This window comes from Lithobates pipiens, unplaced genomic scaffold, assembly GCF_037356315.1.
Source record: "Lithobates pipiens isolate NorthernLeopardFrog02 unplaced genomic scaffold, aLitPip1_a1.2 Scaffold_16, whole genome shotgun sequence".
Taxonomy (NCBI): domain Eukaryota; kingdom Metazoa; phylum Chordata; class Amphibia; order Anura; family Ranidae; genus Lithobates; species Lithobates pipiens.
The window spans coordinates 264,634,571-264,646,539 of record NW_027507748.1 but is presented as its reverse complement, the minus strand read 5'-3'; the positions used below and the strand labels follow the sequence as shown (position 1 = coordinate 264,646,539).

At 42.6% G+C, this 11,969-nt stretch overlaps 1 protein-coding gene across 5 annotated transcripts in view; it reads left to right on the top strand.

The window, feature by feature from the left end:
- Positions 1 to 2,611: 2,611 nt before the first annotated feature.
- LOC143982543 (uncharacterized) overlaps positions 2,612 to 11,969 on the top strand; it is a 147,755-nt gene continuing 138,397 nt past the window's right edge. For 3 of the 5 annotated variants that reach the window (XM_077481380.1, XM_077481379.1, XM_077481376.1), the window contains exon 1: positions 2,852 to 2,995. The gene's annotated coding sequence lies outside the window, so the exon portion shown is untranslated. The other 2 variants (XM_077481378.1, XM_077481377.1) reach the window with 2 other exon arrangements.

Genomic DNA, 11,969 nt, shown 5'->3' with positions numbered 1-11,969 from the left:
ACTGGTGAAAATAATAATAATATTAAAAATGCCATTACTATATCCCCTATTTTGTAGATGCTATAACTTTTGCGCAAACCAATCAATATATGCTTACTGATTTTTTTTTACCAAAAATTTGTAGAAGAATACATATTGGCCTAAACTGATGAAGATATTTGTTTTGTTTTTTTACCTTTTTTTTTTGAATATTTATTATAGCAAAAAGTAAAAATTATTGTTTTTTTTTTCAATATTGTCAGTTTTTTTTAGTTTATTCAAAGTCTGCGTGCTGAAAATTTTCCGTCCCTAACTACAATTGCACACTACTCAGCGCTTCAGGATGAAATATAATTTAAAAGAGTTTAACAACACTAAACCCGTGGACCAAAAATTATGATCCCCAAAAAATATTCAAATAAATCAGATAAATAATAATAATAATAGCTGCTGCTTATTTGAAACATACATCCATATAAAATTATATATATATATAAAAAAAAGGATCAGATCTTCCAGTAAAAGTTCACTAATTATATATATAGCAGCGCTCAAAAACATGCAGAATCTTATTCAGATGTCATTCATTTGTGCTCATGAAATAGTGGTGATGGAGTCCAGCTCGTGAAAAGAAGAAAGATCGAAACCACCTTCCACCTCACGTTCCACCTTTTGTGCTCTCAAAATACGAGCCCCCCTTGGGGGTACACTCACCAGAAAATCAAGAGTATATGAGCCTTCAATATATCAAGCAATCATATTCCTTGGTCGCTAGATGTCGCCATAATGGGGCGGTCCGGTGTTTTTTATAAAGGAAACAAGATCATACCAACATAGCGTAATATTGTTTAAATATCTTTATTAGAGACCCCCCTTATAGAATTATGCGTACCAAATATAGTAAAAACAATCGCAATAGATATGTGTACTGTGCCTTATTCCTCGTGGTGAACCCCCTTAGGTAACCGCGGACGTCCGCTCTGTGTGCTAGATTCGCTTCCTGGTACCTTGGTTGTTCACGGCAGAGTATGTGGAACGCACACGTCACTTCCGGTGTGTGTTACGCGCTGACGCGTTTCGTCATTTCCGACTTCGTCCGAGGGCGAAAAAAAAAAACCACACAGGTGATAAAATACCACCAAAAAAAGCTCCATATGTGGGGAAAAAAAGGACATAAATTTTGTTTGTGTACAATGTCGCATGACCATGCAATTCTCAGTTAAAGCGCTGCAGTGTTGTATTGCAAAAAATGGCCTGGTCGTTAAGGGGACAAATCCTTCTGGGGCTCAAGTGGTTAAAAAGTGACAAACGGGTGCAGGAAGAAGAATGCCTGTCTGCCTGCTGTCGAGGGGTGAAGATATAGGGAGGAGCTGGAACATGTTATGCCCTTGTACACATGGTCGGAAATTCTGACGGAAAAGGTCCGATCGGATTATATTGTCGGAAAATCTGATCGTGTGTGGGCTCTATCGGACCACAAATTTTCCAACAACAAAATCCGATCTGACTTTTTCCGATCATTTGTAGAGAATTCTGATCGGGCAAAGTGCCACGCATGCTCAGATCAAATTACGAGACCAAAGTTATTGGCTACTAGCCGCCACGTAGTCCTGTCGCAACGAAAGAACATCACTTTGCGAACGATCCGATTTTCTGACAACTTTGTCCGATTGCGTGTATGCAACACCAGAAAAAATCTGACGGATTTTGTTGTCGGAATGTCCAACCGTGTGTACGGGGGTTTACATCTGCCACCATAAATACGAGTGGGACATGTAACATGTTTGAAAGGTGAACTTAGCCTTTAAAACAGGTTTTCATGCAACATATTGCCTCTGAACAGTGATCCCCTGCAGATTGCTTATCAGAGGGGCTGCAAGGGCTGTCTGAACAAGAAGTTAAGCCTTGTACGCATGGTCAGATTATTGGACGAATTTTCGTCAGTTTTTTGTTGGATGCCAGTCTCAAATCAAAAGTGAAGAAAAGTTTCTGACAACAGAATTCAACTTCAGAAGTGACGAAATGTGTTGAATTGTTTTGTATGTGTTCTTTCATTTCTGAGCATGCTTAGTCTTGCTTTTCAGATTTTTTGGTCAGAAAACCGTATTAATGAAAAGAAAATCGGACGTTGTGGTCATATCAGACAAACAATTTTCAAGCCTGCACATCTAGTTTTTGTCTGCCAAAAATTTGCAATCGTCTGTCAAAAAGCAGCATACAAACCATCAGAAAATCTGCAGATCGTTCATCGGATGAAATTTATCTATAGATTTCCTGACACTACACTTTGAAAATGAAAGCTAGAAGCTGATTGGCTGGCAGATTCTCTCTATTTCAGTTTTTATAAACTCCACCATCCATATTGGAAAATGTAGTAAGCAACGCAGCTTTGAATTTGGGGAGGGTGAACAAAATCCTGGCAGAAGAGCCCAAGCAGTTGTGTTTATTTGTGTCCCAGCACTAAATGCAACATTGTCAAGACAGGACTGCTCTTGAGATTGTTGCATTTTAGTGCTGGGACACAATCCTTCCCCCAGACCACATGTGGGAAAAGCTGTCCATAGCGGCTTGTGTGTGCGTTAGGCAAGGAGCAGCATGAACCATAGCAGTGTGTATGGAGGAAGGAAGGAGCTGTACTGGGGAGGGGTCTAGATAAGCAGCTGGCCTTGGATGGGAGGCAGCGAGGAATGTGAGAGGGGCCTTTCAGCTGTTCACATCCATTGCTAAAGCTCTCGTGTTAAGGTGGGTGCATTTCACACCCCGTAATTCTTGTGCTGCCAACAAAGGGTAAGGCAAAGCCTCCTCCAGGTTGGTGCTGGAGATTCCGTACGGACTGGGCACCGTGTACACCGACCGTACTGCAGAGGTGAGTGTGCGCTGTGCAGACCATGAGAGGATGTGGGGGAGGGACCCCGCCAATACATCACAGGAAGGACGAACTGTGTACACAGAGGAACCCACTCCATAACACTGAGGGAGGAAGGAGGCACACAGCGGAGGACTGGCCTTCTCCTAGGTAGGCACATGGCTCCCTCATTCTACATTTCTAGGGTGAATGTTTATCCTTTGTGGAACTGCTGGAGCTAGGCAAGCGTACTTCCTAGGAGCAGACGACATCCTACAGCTAGCTCCAACTTCCTCCTATCATTAGGTCTGCACACATAACACTTCATTCCACTTTCATCCTATGCCAGAGCTCACTTTACTCTCTATAAACCCCATCTATCCATGTGTATTATTATTATTATTATTATTATTATTATTATTATAATACAGGCTTTATATAGCGCCAACAGTTTACGCAGTTTTATGTATTCATTCAGCTTGGCATTTAAGTGGTTGTAAACCCACTTTTTGGACTTCTACCTATAGGTAAGCCTAGAATAAGGCTTACTTATAGGTAGAGGAAATATCTCCTAAACATGCGCTGTTTAGGAGATATTTCACTTATAGTCCGCCGAAAATTCCTACGGCGCATGCGTGGGGAACAAACTAAACAAAGTGCCGTTTCATCCCTAGCCCATTGACGTTAGGCTGGATTCACACCTATGGCATTTTTAATGCTATTTTGCAGATTTTCACTACAGATCGTGTTTCATAGGAAACCATGCTAAATGGACTGCAGTGCAAATATGCAAAAAGCATTAAAACTGCATAGGTGTGAATCCAGCCTTAGTCGTGGCCCCTGTGCGCATGCGCAGGAGTGACATCACGCAGATCAGATGAATCACAGAGACAAGAGTCCGTGGCCCGGAAGGAAGAGGGCCAGAAGATGGATGCAGCCCACATGGGGAACATCGCTGGATTCTTTTGCAGGTAAGTGGCACATAATGGGGTAGTATGCGACGCAAACTAGCCCATTATGCTTTTCATTTGCAGGCTGCAGCAGCGAGCAAAAGAGGAAGTAAAACCCATCAGGGTTTACTTCCTCTTTAAGGTTGCGCTGCGCTAATCACAGGCAGTGAGGAATTTCCAGATCTCTGCAGCTGCGCATGAGGACATTGTCTCATTGCCTGTGATCAGCGCAGTGCCGACTGCCTGGTAGGCGCCGCACATGGGCTGTGCGAACACACCGGAGCTCATCCTTAGTTGGCATGTCTTGTTTAGTATCTCTACCTTCCCCTTTTTTACCACTTCAGCCCCGGAAGAATTTACCCCCTTTTGCAATTCGGCACTGCGTTGGTTTAACTGACAATTACGCGGCCATGCAACGTTATACCCAAACAAAATTGACATCCTTCCCCCCCCCCCCCCACAAATAGAGCTTTCTTTTGGTGCTATTTGATCACCTCTGCGGTCTTTATTTTTTGCGCTATAAACAAAAAAGAGCAACAATTTTGAAAAAAAACTTTTATTATTTTTTACTTTTTGCTATAATAAATTTCCCTCCAAATATATCTAAAAAAGAACAATTTTTTTCCTCAGTTTAGGCTGATATGCATTCTACATATTTTTGGTAAAAAAAAAAAAAAAATCGCACTAAGCGTATATTGATTGGTTTGCACAAAAGTTATAGCGTCTACAAAATAGGGGATAGATTTATAGCATTTTTATTATATATATATTTTTTTTACTAGTAATGGCGGTGATCAGAAATTTTTATCATGACTGCGACATTATGGCGGACACATCAGACAATTTTGACACATTTTAGGGACCATTGGCATTTAATACAGCCATCAATGCTATAAAATTTCATTGATTACTTTAAAAATGTCTGGCAGTGAAGGGGTTAACATTAGGGGGCGCTCAAGGGGAACTGTGTTCCCTGGGAGGTGATTCTAACTGAAGGGGGGTGGGGACTGACTCTACACTGTACCCAAACTACATTTTTTTTATTATAGAGCTTTCTTTTGCTAAACAAATGAAAGAAGACAAGAAGTTTTAGTTATTGGATTTTGTAGATGAGTAAGTTTTCTGCTTCACTGGTGGGCACCAATGAGGAGGCACTAATATGCAGCACTGATATGTGGCACTGATGGGCATCCTTTATGGGCATTAGCATCACTAGTGGGCATCACTGATGGGGCTGCACTAATTATCAGTGCATTCCGCATGTTAGGAAAGCCATTTATCAGCTTTCCTCTGCTAACCCCCTGTTAGCATGAATAGAATGCCGATAACTGGCACGTCTTAGTTACGCTGTGATTGGACACTGCTGATCACGTGGTAAAGAGCCTATGTCATAGGCTCTTTACTGCGATCAGAAATGCACACCGCACTACTGCATGCCCCCACCGCTCATTCTGAAGGATGTCATATGACGTCCAGTCAGAACGGGACCACCACCCAGCTGTCATTTTGCTGTAGGCCAAGAGGGATGTGGTTAATCAGTACAGTATTCGTCCGTAAAAAAAAAAAAAGTGCGACCAAGACCGTGCATGCTTGAAACTGAAAGAATACAAAAAAAAAATGGACAATAACTCGTCGGATTTTCTCATCGTGTGCCAGGCATAACTGGCAACTGTGCAATCATGCAACATTGAATTGTGCAGTCAAGCATTGATTTGCTCTTTATTTACTATAAAGGGCTACATTTATTTATTTAAGCCCATTATATGTTACTATACGTCTTAGGCTTTGTTTTGCTGTGTTTTTTGGTGCTTTTTGCAGAAACGCACTACAGTTCACTTAACGTTCACATCTATGCTTTTTTTCAGCTGCTGCATATTTGGAAAGGGTCAAGGACTTTTTTCAAAGCAAAACTGCTTTTTTTGGTTCAATATACTTCAAAGGAGAAGCTGCAGAAAAGCATGTTATGCGTTTTTGCAGCAATTTGTGTTTTTTTTAATCTGCCCAAAAAAAGGCAAAAACGCTAATCGCAGCAAAATTACGTGCGCAAAAATCGAAACGTGTTGCAGAAACAGATCAAAAGCAAACTGCATAGGTATGTACCGAGCCTTAGGCTGGCCACATAGATCAATTTTCAGACGAGAATATTCATATGAAAAATCTTTGTACATTCACTGAATGAAAGAATGTTTGAAATCTTCACTTGTTTTTAGCATTCTGTTTTTAAAATGAATGTAATTTCTGAACGAAAACCACATACACTGTCTGAAAATTCTTTTCAGCAAGAAGTTTTCTATTTCTAAATTTTCCCGTCACTGTGGTTGAAAACTAACACCGATTTGACCCCACTAACGATTAGAAAATCAAACGAAACGTTCTTAACCACTTGCCTACTGGGCACTTAAACACCCTTCCTGACCAGACCAATTTTCAGCTTTTGGTGCTCTCACATTTTGAATGACAATTACTCAGTCATGCAACACTGTACCCAAATGAATTTTGTGTCCTTTTTTTCCCACAAATAGAGCTTTCTTTTGGTGGTATTTGATCACCTCTGGGGTTTTTATTTTTTGCGCTATAAATGAAAAAAGACCGAAAATTTTGAAAAAACGCATATTTCTTTGTTTCTGTGATAAAATTTTGCAAATTATAATTTTTTTTTTCATAAATTTTGGCCACAATTTATACTGCTACATATCTTTGGTAAAAAAAAACCAAATTAGTGGATATTATTTGGTCTTTGTGAAAGTTAGAGAGTCTACAATCTGTGGTGCGAATCGCACAAAATTGATCACACCTGATGTACTGGTGGCCTATCTCATTTCTTGCGACCCGAACAAGTCAGGAAAGTACAAATACCCCCCAAATGACCCATTTTTTTGAAGTAGACATTCCAAGGTATTTACTAAGATGCATGGTGAGGTTTTTGATGTTGTCATCTTTTTCCCACAATTCTTTGCAAAATGAAGATTTTTTTTTTTTTCTCACAAAATTTTCAATGTAATAGGTTATTTCTCTCACATGGCATGTGTATACCACAAATGACACCCCAAAATACGTTCTGCTACTCCTTCTGAGTATTACGATACCAAATGTGTGAGACTTTTACACAGCCTGGCCACATACAGAGGCCCAATATTGAAATAGCACCATCAAGCGTTCTAGGAGCATAAATTACACATTTCATTTCTCAACCACCTATTACAGTTTTGAAGGCCCTGGAGCACCAGAACAATGGAAATGCCCACAAAGTGACCCCATTTTGGAAAGCTAACACCCCAACGTATAATCTATGAGGCATAATGAGTTGTTTGGTTCATTTTTTTTCCAGAAGTTTTGGGAAAATGTGGAAAAAAAAATGAAAACGCATTTTTTTTACGCAAAGTTGTCCATTTATAAGATATTTCCAACACATAGCATGTACATAGCAAAAATGACACCCCAAAATACGTTCTACTACTCCTCCTGAGTATAACGATACCAAATGTGTGAGACTTTTACACAGCCTGGCCACATACAGAGGCCCAATATTGAAATAGCACCATCAGGCGTTCTAGGAGCATAAATTACACATCTTATTTCTCAACCACCTATTACAGTTTTGAAGGCCCTGGAGCACCAGGACAATGGAAATGCCCACAAAGTGACCCCACGTGGCACTGGAGGCAGATGGCACTGGAGGCAGATGGGGCTGGCACTGGGGCTGGCACTGGCAGATGGTGCTGGCTATTTGCTCTGGCTAATTGCTCTGGCAAATGCGGCTGGCAGGTGGCACTGGCGCTGGCAGGTGGCACTGGCGCTGGCAGGTGGCACTGGCACTGGCAGCACTGACGGCACTGGGGCTGACGGATGGCACTGGCAGGTTGTGCTGGCAGGTGGCACTGGCAGGTGGCACTGGGGCTGACGGCACTGGCGGCACTGGGGCTGACGGGCGGCACTGGGGCTGACGGGCGGCGCTGGCAGGTGGCGCTGGCAGGTGGCACTGGGGCTGACAGATGGCACTGGGGCTGACAGATGGCACTGGGGCTGGCACTGGGGCTGACACATAGATCGCTCTCCCTCCTCACACGCTGTCTCTGTGTGAGGAGGGAGAGACACGGCAATGGGAGATGATCTCATATGTTTACATATGAGATCATCTCCCATTGGCAGCTGCGATCGCGCTGTGAACGGCCGCTTTGATTGGCCGTTCACGGCGATCTGTATTTGCCTGTCTCCGGGAGACACGGCAAATACAATACTTCCGCGATGCGTGCCCCCGGCGGCGCGCATTGCGGAAGTAAACACCAGGCCGTCCAGGGACGGCCAGACGAAGGAAGCCGCCCGCTCTAAGGCCGTCATTCGGCTATAGGGCGGGCGGGAGGAGGTTAACCACTTGCCATCCGTCCACTGTCAAATGCGGTTCTGATTGTTTATCAGCGCAGCCCCCCCCCCCCCTTGGATGCCCACCCAAGATGCCACCAGGGATGGCAGCCACACTGGACCACCAGGTATGCCACCCTAGACCACTAGGGAAATGGCAATCAGTACCCAGGCAGCTGCCATTCAGTGCCCATCCCCAATGCCTGCCAGTGCCATTAGTGATGCCAGCTTGATACCTATCAGTGCCACCCTTAAGTACCCATCAGTGTAGCCTTTCAGTGACGCATATCAGTGCCACCCATCAGTGCCCTTCAGTGCTGCCTTAGCCGTGCCCATCAATGAAGGAGAAAACTTATTTACAAAATTTTATAACAGAAACAAAAGTAAAAGAAAAAAAATTTTCTTCAAAATTTTATTTTTTTTTTTTTTTTTTTCCAATTTGTTTAGCAAAAAATAAAAAAACGCAGAGGTGATCAAATACCACAAATAGAGCTTTCTTTTGGTGGTAACAAAATTATAAATATTCTGTTTGGGTACTGTATAGCATGCCTTCACAATTGTCATTTAAAGAGGAAGTAAACCCTGATGGGTTTACTTCCTCTTTGATTCCCTGCAAAGGTAAAGCATAATGAACTACTATGCATCGCATCGTAGTCCATTATGTGTCACTTACCTGACACAGGAGCCAGCGAAGTCACCGCTGTCCCCTGTAGTCTGGAGCATCCATCTTCTCGGTGGGTCTCGCTGCTCCGCCGCTGTCATTCGACAAAGATGCGATGGAGTCACTCCCGCGCATGCGCACGGGAGCCACTACTCGTGGCATATCGCTGTTGACAGCGGCGCGCTCATCGGTGCCTGTCTTTTGGCAAATATCTCCTAAACCGTGTAGGTTTAGGAGATATTTCTTGGACCTACAGGTAAGCCTTAATCTAGGCTTACCTGTAGGTCAAAGTTGTTTGTAAGGGTTTACAACCACTTTAAGCAGCTTTAAGCTTTTAAGCAGCAATTAATAAATTGAAAGCGCCCCGTCCCTCCGATCTTGCTGGAGAAGCAGAATCGTATGCAAGTTGCGCTCACATATGTAAATGGTGTTCAAGCTATGCATGTGAGGTATTGCCGCGATCTTCGGAGCGAGAGCAATAATTCTGTCGCTTGACCTCATCTGTAACTCTAAACATGTAACCTGTAAAAATGTTTAAGTTGTAGCCTATGGAGATTAAGTACCGTAGTTTGTCGAGCTTATGCAATTTTAAAGCCTGACATGTTAGGCATTTATTTACTCTTTGGCTTTTGGGTTTGCTGCTTTTATTTTTAATTGTTTTTTTTTTATTTTTTTTATTATTTTTTTTTCGTTTGAAAGACTGCTGCACAAATAAATACAGTGTCACATAAAACGATATTCTCTAGGGTACCTGCTAAAACATATAGATGTTTGGGGGCTCTACTTCATTTTCTAGCAAAAATATAGACTTGTAAACAACAAATGTCAGAAAAAGGCCTGGTCGTTAAGTAGCGGCCCTGACCCGGAACAGGCTGGATGACGTAAATGTACCGTGGCCGGCAGCAAGTAGTTAAATTGGTACTCCTAGAAAATGCATGCAATGTTCTGACTAAGGATGGACCGAACATACCCCCCCCCCCCCCATTTGGTTCGCACCAGAACTTGCAAACAGGCAGAAAATTTGGACGAACACCATTAAATTCTATGGGTCCTGCCCCAGGGGACATGTATCAATGCAAAAAACAGTTTTTTAAAGACTGACTTTTTTTTTCAGGAGCAGTGATTTTTAATAATGCTTAAAGTGAAAAAATAAAAATGAAATATTCCTTTAAATATCGTGCCTGGGGGTGTAGTAGTATAGTATTCCTGTAAAGTGGCCTAGTTTTCCTTTTTTAGAACAGTACTACAACAAAATGACACTTCTAAAGGGGAAAAAAAAGTCATTTAAAACTGATTGGGGCTGTAATGAATTTTCATCCTTTTGGGTCTGGTATGAATATTAAGGGGGACCCTGAAAAATGGGGGGGGGGGGGGAATTGCATGGGGTCTCCACAAAATCCATATCGGGCCCTTCAGGTTTGATATGAATATTAAGGGGAACCCTGTGCCAAATTGGAAAAAAAGGCATAGGGGGACCCCCCAAAATCCATACCAGACCCTTATCTGTGCACACAACCTTGCAGGCCACAGGAAAAGTACCAGGCCACATGCCCTCAACATGGGGAGGGTGCTTTGGAGTTGCGCCCCCCAAAGCTGGCACGCTCTTTCTCTCCCCCCCCTTAGTTTCCTGCCTGGTTTCGTGTGCGGGTAATTTTATTTTGGGGAGATTATATATATAATTATATTTTGGTACAGGGTTCCCCTAAAGTCCATACCAGATCTGAAGGGCCTGGTAATGGACTAGGGGGAGAACCCATGCCTTTATCTATATTGCCGAGACCTGACAATTCATTACAGCCGCAATCACAAGACGGCTACAGCACGGACGCCAATTGCCAGGAGGACGTCCTCTTGTTTATTAAGTTCTGTGTTGGCCATGTCCCTTGGCACTCGATCTTTCTTCAGTGCAACATATTAGTGCCGTGTGTCATCAGTGCCATGTATTGGTGCCATCTGTCATCAGTGCCACATCAGTGTCATGTGTCATTGTCCTGGTGCTCCAGGGCCTTCAAAAAATAGGTAGTTGGCAAGTTAGATGTGTAATTTATGCTCTTAGAAGGTGTAACGGCGCTCCCTGCATGTTGGGCCTCTCTATGTGGCCAGGCTGTGAAAGTCCCACACATGTGGTATCATAATACTCAGGACGAGTAGCAGAATGTATTTTGGGATGTCATTTGTGGTATACACATGCCATGGGAGAGAAATAACCTATTACAATGACAATTTTGTGGAAATAAAATAAAATCTTCATTTTGCAAAGAATTGTGGGAAAAAATGACATCAAAAACCTCACCATGCATCTTGCTAAATACCTTGGAATGTCTACTTTCAAAAAAGGGGTTATTTGGGGCTTGTTTCCTGGCTTGTTCTGGTCGCAAGAAATGATAGGCCACCAGTACATTAGGTGTGATCAATTTATGATTTGCACCACAGCTTGTAGAGTCTCTAACTTTCTCAAAGAGCAAATAATATCCACTCATTTGGGTTATTTTTACCAAAGATATGTAGTATAAATTGTGGCCAAAATTTATGAAGAAAAAAATTAATAATTTGCAAAATTTTATCACAGAAACTAAGAAATTCATAATTTTTTTTTCAAAATTTTCGGTCTTTTTTTCATTTATAGCGCAAAAAATAAAAAACCCAGAGGTGATCAAATACCACCAAAAGAAAGCTCTATTTACAGGAAAAACTAAAGGACCAAAAATTAATTTGGGTACAGTATTACATGACTGAGTAATTGTCATTGAAAGTGTGAGAGCACTGAAATCTGAAAATTGGTCTGGTCACGTGGGGGGGGGGGGGTTTAAAGAGGAAGTAAACCCTGATGGGTTTACTTCCTCTTTGTCTCCCTGCAAAGGATAATGCATTGCATAGTAGCCCATTATGTGTCACTTACCTGACACAGGGGAGAGCGATGTCACCGCTGTCCCCTGTAGCACGGAGCGTCCATCTTCTTCCGGGTATCACTGCTCTGGCCAATCACAGCGGCGGAGCAGCGATGACGTCTCTCCCCCTCATGCGCATGGGAGCCGCCACTAACAGCATATCGCCATTAGCAGTGGCATGCTGAGTGCGCCTGCTCACCGTTGTGCCTGTCTTTTTGTAAATATCTCCTAAACCGTATAGGTTTAGGAGATATTTTATGGACCTACAGGTAAGCCTTAGGCTTCAT